The sequence below is a fragment of the Tympanuchus pallidicinctus genome, unplaced genomic scaffold, assembly GCF_026119805.1.
Source record: "Tympanuchus pallidicinctus isolate F22 unplaced genomic scaffold, pur_lepc_1.0 scaffold21, whole genome shotgun sequence".
In the NCBI taxonomy this organism is placed as follows: domain Eukaryota; kingdom Metazoa; phylum Chordata; class Aves; order Galliformes; family Phasianidae; genus Tympanuchus; species Tympanuchus pallidicinctus.
In genome coordinates, this window is record NW_026294733.1 from 10,668,435 (window position 1) to 10,674,718 (window position 6,284).

General features: G+C 51.7%; 1 long non-coding RNA gene across 1 annotated transcript; it reads right to left on the bottom strand.

Annotated features, from left to right (window-relative positions):
- Positions 1-430: 430 nt before the first annotated feature.
- On the bottom strand, positions 431-5,224 carry LOC128081589 (uncharacterized). The gene is made up of 2 exons (XR_008207275.1): positions 4,827-5,224; positions 431-3,440 (listed from the first exon to the last, which is right to left on the bottom strand). It is a non-coding gene; the product is annotated as an uncharacterized LOC128081589 (long non-coding RNA).
- Between the last annotated feature and the right edge of the window lie 1,060 nt (positions 5,225-6,284).

Genomic DNA, 6,284 nt, shown 5'->3' on the forward strand with positions numbered 1-6,284 from the left:
CTCCTTAGCTTGGAGTTGGCCCCGCTTATTTTGGTCCTCCCTCAGAGGCGCTGAGGTGAAGCCCTGGGGCTTGGCGCGGGATGGCCCGGCCCACCTCCGGCTCCCGGCTCCCTCTGTGCCTGCCTGGCGCTGAGGCCTGCCGGTGCCCTACGCGCCCGCCAGCGGCTGCGCAGTGTTACAGGGACAGCACGGTCGAGCTGACGATGCGGCAGGCACTGAATGCGGTGGTAGGCGTTGAAGCAAAAGTGTCATCTGCAAGGGTCTGGTGTAACAACGCAGCACTGAGATGCCATGCTTCTGACAGAAATGCGCAGGGTAGCTCTCCTGCTTAGCACGTTTTACCTGTTAAAACCTGAGCCAAGTGTTTAAAAACGTGGAGTAGAACAGATGGAAATGACACAAAGTCCTTTGTTATTGACAAGAAGCCTGCTTTGTCATGCTTTTCTGTCAGCAGAAGTGTACTTTATTCGTAACAATGCTATAAAGAATTCTTCCCATCAGAACTGCGCCCTCACACAATTTAGAATCAGAATCACAAGGTTGGACCTGCAAGATCATCCAGTCCAACTGTCCTCCCACTACCACAGCTACCACAAGCACTAACCCAGATCTCACAGCTCCTCATCCAGATGCCTCTTGAACACTGCCAGGGACGGCGACTCCTCCAGCTCCCTGGGCAGCCATTCCAGTGCCTGACCACTCTGAGAAAAATTTTCCTGTGTCTCACCTAAACCTTCTCTGGTACAACTTGTGGCCATTTCCTTGGGTCCTGTTTGTTGCCTAGGAACACAACAATTTGAACGCAATTGGAGCCCAGCAGATCTCCCTGTCCACAAACCCCATCTCCCCCGTGCTGCCCAGCACCCTGTGGAGGAAATGGGACTAATGTGCCCCAGGAGCTACCACATTTACACAGCTGCAGCCAAAACTTGCTCAGCACATCCATGGCTGTGTGCTTGCCCCAGTACCCTCACAGCCTCACACTGACCCCCATCCTCACCCCAACACTCTCCATCCCCATGGGTCCCAGTCCTGGGGACTGAGAGCTGGGCTGGATTCTTTCCACCTTCACACCACTGCCTACAACTAAGGACTTGCAGATGAAGTTGTTCCCTGGTTGCTATGCAGATCCCAATCTGATCAGTCTCTTTGTTCACTCCAGGGATGAAACAAGCCAGCAGACTTGAAACATCAAAGCAAAAATTCAGTAGGTCTAATTCAAAATATACGCAGGGAAGAGCCTTGCTGGCCGGGACAATGCCATGTCACAGAGCCACCTACAAAGCACCCTGTACACCTAGGCACTGCTGTATTGTTTCCTGAAAGTGCAAAGCATTGCTGAACACTAAGAAAAGAAACAGGCAAACATTCCTGCAGAGGTTTGAAGGGAAGTAAATCCATGGCCTGGCAGCCTGAATAGCACTGCCATTAATGCATCTCAGTGACAGGCACTACAGGAGCACTTGCAGGACTCGAGCACTGCAGCAGAATGTTCCGTTGGAAGGAATCTGGACAAAAATCTGTAACTTGCTTAATCACTGGCAGAATAAAAAAGAAAAAAAAAAAACAACAAAAAAAAAACAAGAAAGAAGTGTTGGCAGTAATTAAGGTAAGCGTTATAAAAATCAGATTTTGGGTTTTTGTGCTGGAAGGTTGAGACAACATGACATACAGACTTATATTTGTAACTTAAAATTGTTTCGGAGCCAAGCTTCTCAAGACAAGGGGATTCCTCCAACCAGGCCCTAACGAGGTGGATGAAGAAATAAGGCTTTGATAAATTTAGTCCAAAATACACAGAATACTCTGCCAAGTCACTTGGCTCTGGTGAATCACTGCAACAATTTGAAAAGCATGTTTGTTGGGTGTGTGCTCTAAATCAAGAACTCAGCTGCTGGATAGAGATGGCAGGCTGCTCAATGATCAGTAATGCACTGCAGCGCAGGGAAGCAAAGGCAGATACAATTCAAATGTCCCTGCTGGAGAGCAATATTACTTCACTCACAGCTGGTAGGAGCAGGACACAAGCAAACCTTCTCCTCAGGGCAGGGACAAGCACACTCCAAGTATGAAAATGTTTCTTCCTCCTTCAAATAAATATTTTGTATCCAAAATGGATGACACAAGGTTTGATGTTTTATTATTAATTTTGATAAAGAGCTGGATGTGTAACAACTCCTTCACCTGCAGATGCAGTAACCATGGTCAGCACAGAGCCCTGAGCTCAGGCTGCAGGAAGGGCCTGCACAGCAGAACCCTGCAGGGTTGGAGCAGCAAAATCTGCGTTGGCTGCTGGGCTGCTTGGCACAGGGACGCTGCACGTGGCTTTTGTCACAGGCAGCAGTGCTGCTCAATGGGCTTCCGGGTACCCACCTGCCCCACACACAGGCTCAGCACTGTGCCTGCTCCTCCTGTGGCTTTGCTTGTTGAATACAGATGTGGAGATAATGGATCAGGGAAGGAAACGGAGATCAGGTGTGGGAAATGAGGCTGTGCCCAGCTGCAGTGCCTGGATCCTATGACTCATGGCTGGGTGGGGTGTGCTGGAGCAGCCCTGGGGTTGTGCCTCTGCTGCAACTGCATGGAACAGACAAGGGGCAGTGAGAATCGCCTCAAAGCTGGAGAAGAGATGACCTCGTGCAGACCTGTGGTCAGCCCTCATCAAACCAGCAGGAAGGGCTGTGACCCAGCTGTCCCAGCAGCATTGCTCTGCACCCTGCAGCGCTCAGGGATGCTCCCAGCTCCACTACAGTCAAAACCACACACCTTCTTCATTATTTTCTAACTCGGATGCCTGGAATATATTTGTTTTTACACCTCTGTAGACATGCTGTCACATCTTTCCAGACATGCCTTGAATTTCTCCACAGGAGGCAGCTCTAGCTCCTAGCAGGCACCTGGAAATGCAGAGGTGGGCCTAGGGGAGTGCCACCCCTGCACCCTATGGCTTTACCAAGGTCTCTGCAATCCCTGTGGGCTGTGGACAGCTGCCTAGGCTGCAAACAAAATCCACCCTGGTGTAATAAAATAAGAAGATTTAATGGAGATAAGACGTCGTGGTGAAAGAGGGAAGAAAAGAGTGACAAGGAAGAGACAGGGCGTGTTGGCGTGTGACGAAACAGCAGTGACAACGAAGGCCAGGTGCAGGATTGAGGCATCCTCATGTCCTGCCCTCCCAAAGCATGTTCCTGGCTTCCGAGCACACCTGGGCAGAGATGGACTCCAGTGCTCTCACCTGGAATGTCCCCATGCTTTATCTCATGTGCAAGAGGTTGAAGTTGTACCTTCCCACGGCGAGTCAACAGCAGCTTGCTCAGGCCAATGGCACGCTTGGGGCACACCAAGGGAGACTGCTGCTCGTGAGAAGCAGCCACGTATAGGTCTGTGCCCAGCCCCACACTGGGCTCCTACAGGCATCTCAGCTCAGCAACCTCAAAAGCCTTAAACAGATAAGAAAAGCCCTTCTATAAACAGAGACAATCTCTAAGCAAACTTCTCCTTTCTTGCTTTCTGTCCTCCAGGTCACACGCTTCACAAAGAAAAGGCAGAACGGAAGCAGCAAAGCCTTCCACAAGGGCTGTAGCACCCGAAGGACAACAAAGGCACAGTGGGAAGAAAGTGAGAGCATCACTCCCTGCCTGAGGACGGCCCCAGAGCACTGTGGCATGGGGCCACGTGGTTGTCACAGTGTGATGAGCCCCAGGAGCACAACTTGCAGGACCCACAGTTCCAGGCTGCCTATGGCCATTCAAAGCCACCTGGTTTTCCTCAAGGACAGCATCCAGAGGATGGCTCTCCCTGCCCTGTTTTTCTGCCACTTTCCCTTTTGTTTTCCATTCTCCTTAATAGAAAAAGGACTTTCCACACACTTTTAGCTCTTAGGTGAGTTGCCTGCCTCCATGCCCTTCTGTGCACAAAGAATACATTCTTCTAACTTGGGTAAATCCAGCCCTTAGCACTCAGGGATACCCCATTAGGGGAAACCCAGAGGTCTGTGCTGAGCACATCCCTCCTGAACAGCCCTCCCCCAGCAGTGGGTACCACACAGGCATGGGACAACCATGAGCTTTTCTTATGGCCACCTGGGCTGAAAGCAGCTCCCCAAACCACAGGCAAGAAACACAGAAGGATTCTGTGAGCCTGCATGTGGCCCCTGTGCCTGCTGCCCAGGGCTGCACAGCACTGTGCCCCTTTAAGCAGCAGCTGCTTGGGCATGCACATGGCTCAGGAGAACCCCAAAATCTTTGGAGGATTTTCCCCCATGCCAACACGAGCAGCACAGCATAATGGAAACCAAAGGCCCTGTCCACCTCTCACTTGCAGTGCTGTGGCTTCACCCAGCAGCATTCCCAGCTCACAGCCTGGCTTTCACCTCCCTCCAAGATCTGAACCTGGACAGTCCCCGAGAACAGGATCAGGCCCAGAACTGGCTGCTGGTTTTTGGTGGCCCTGCACAACTAGGGTCTCTGTGGGCATCCTCACCACCACGAGCCCTAACACTCAGCCCTGCCCTACCTGCATGGAGCTGCCAGAGACTGGGCAGCATCTGTCAGCACCTGGGTGCTATCAGGTGTGCAGGGTGAGAGCAGCAGAGCAGTCCTGGGCACACAGCAAGGGCTGCAAAACAAGGAAACTCAGCTGCAGGGATCCTTTTGCTGGAGAATGCTGTAATTTTGTGCCAGTGCAGAAACTAGGGGGCCCAAGAAGTGAAGCAGCTTAGCAGAGAAACCTGTCCTGATATTAAGAGAGAAACCATGGGTTGGAAACAGGTTTTTGCCCTGCAGCTTTAGAGGCAGTGGGGTTGAAAAGAATAATCCAACACTTACCAAACAGTTCAGCAGCCCAGACTCAAACACAGCATCCTTCAGGAGCTCTGCTCTCCAGGTCCTGGATTTCAGAGCTGCCACATCCACAGGGTGACCATGGCTGCTCCAGGAGCCAGCCTGCACGCACAGCACCCCAGGAATCAAGAGAAATCTCCCTCTATTTGGAGGATACGCAAAGGGAAGTGGCCTGCAAAGAGGCACAGGAAGAAGGGCAAGGATCCAGCAGCACCTTCAGCATGGCAATGATCCATAGAGCAGGACAAGCTGTGCCACCACCCCCTGCAGCCCCTTCTCCTCCCATGCAAGGCAGCAGCCCTGCAGCAAGGAGAGGGGCTCATCCCTGCTGACCCCAGCTGCGGGTTAAGTCCACTCCAGTGTCCCACTGTTAGCGAGAGGCCAGCGTTTGTCCTTTGATTTATTTATGCACTGACAAAGATTCAGAAGTGTTGGAAGTGCAGTTTTTTTGCCACCGACTAAAAATAACTGAGCGAAATTCCAGAGCTGCCTTTCAGCGCCGCCGGCTGCGCTCAGCTTACCAGGACAATGGCAGCTGTAGGCTGATGGTGACAACACACAGGCCGGGCTCCAGCACCCTGAATAACGAGTTCTAAAGGGCAAAATTTGGCTGTAATTACAGCTACGCAAAAAGCAGTGCTTAAAAAGACAATTATCCAAATATCTGAACATGCATTGCCAACTTAACACTGGTCAGGGGGATGCAATAAGGGGAATGCAATAAGACTTACTTTGCATAAAATACAAATTCAGGCAGCAAATCCAGAAAGGATCCCTTCCAGGAGGATGCTCGGTTAGCAGCCCGCAGGACACCAGGGATGCTGGGAGCCACACTGCATGGCTTTTAAGCACAAACCATCCACCCTATAAGCTACTGCGGTGGCACGTGGTCACTTCTGAGCCCTGCAGGGTGATGTCCTGTGCACACGCCAGGCAGAATAGGTGCCTGTCACCAACCCAAGCCTGTGGCACTATTCAGGGTGGAAAAAAAGACTAAGTCAGTGCTTTCAGATGAGACAGTCCTTGTGCTAACGCTGACCCTTGCAACTCAAATAGAAGCGAGCCTGCATCAAAAGCACTTTCTGAAGGGCTAAAGGGATTGGTGTCCTTCTGTCAGCAGTTACAAGCAATAACTTCACCGCTTTTCTCCTCACTGGCCTCATCCTTCTGCTGACACCTCGCTGGGTGATGTCAGGGACCCGAGTGCTGCTGCTGTCTGCCAGCTGGAAGGTACCAGACACACACAGTGAGGAGACTCGGCCCCGCTCACATGGCCACTCTGCAAGGCAGACCCAGTTGTGCTTTCTCACTGAAACGTGAAGGGGAAGAGATGCGAGAAGCAACCACATAGATTAGTACAGGAGGTAACAGCAGCTTCCAAGCACACCTCGTGGAGCTCCTGTAACAATTAACTAGACAGCTCTCAGGCATCCATTCCCAACA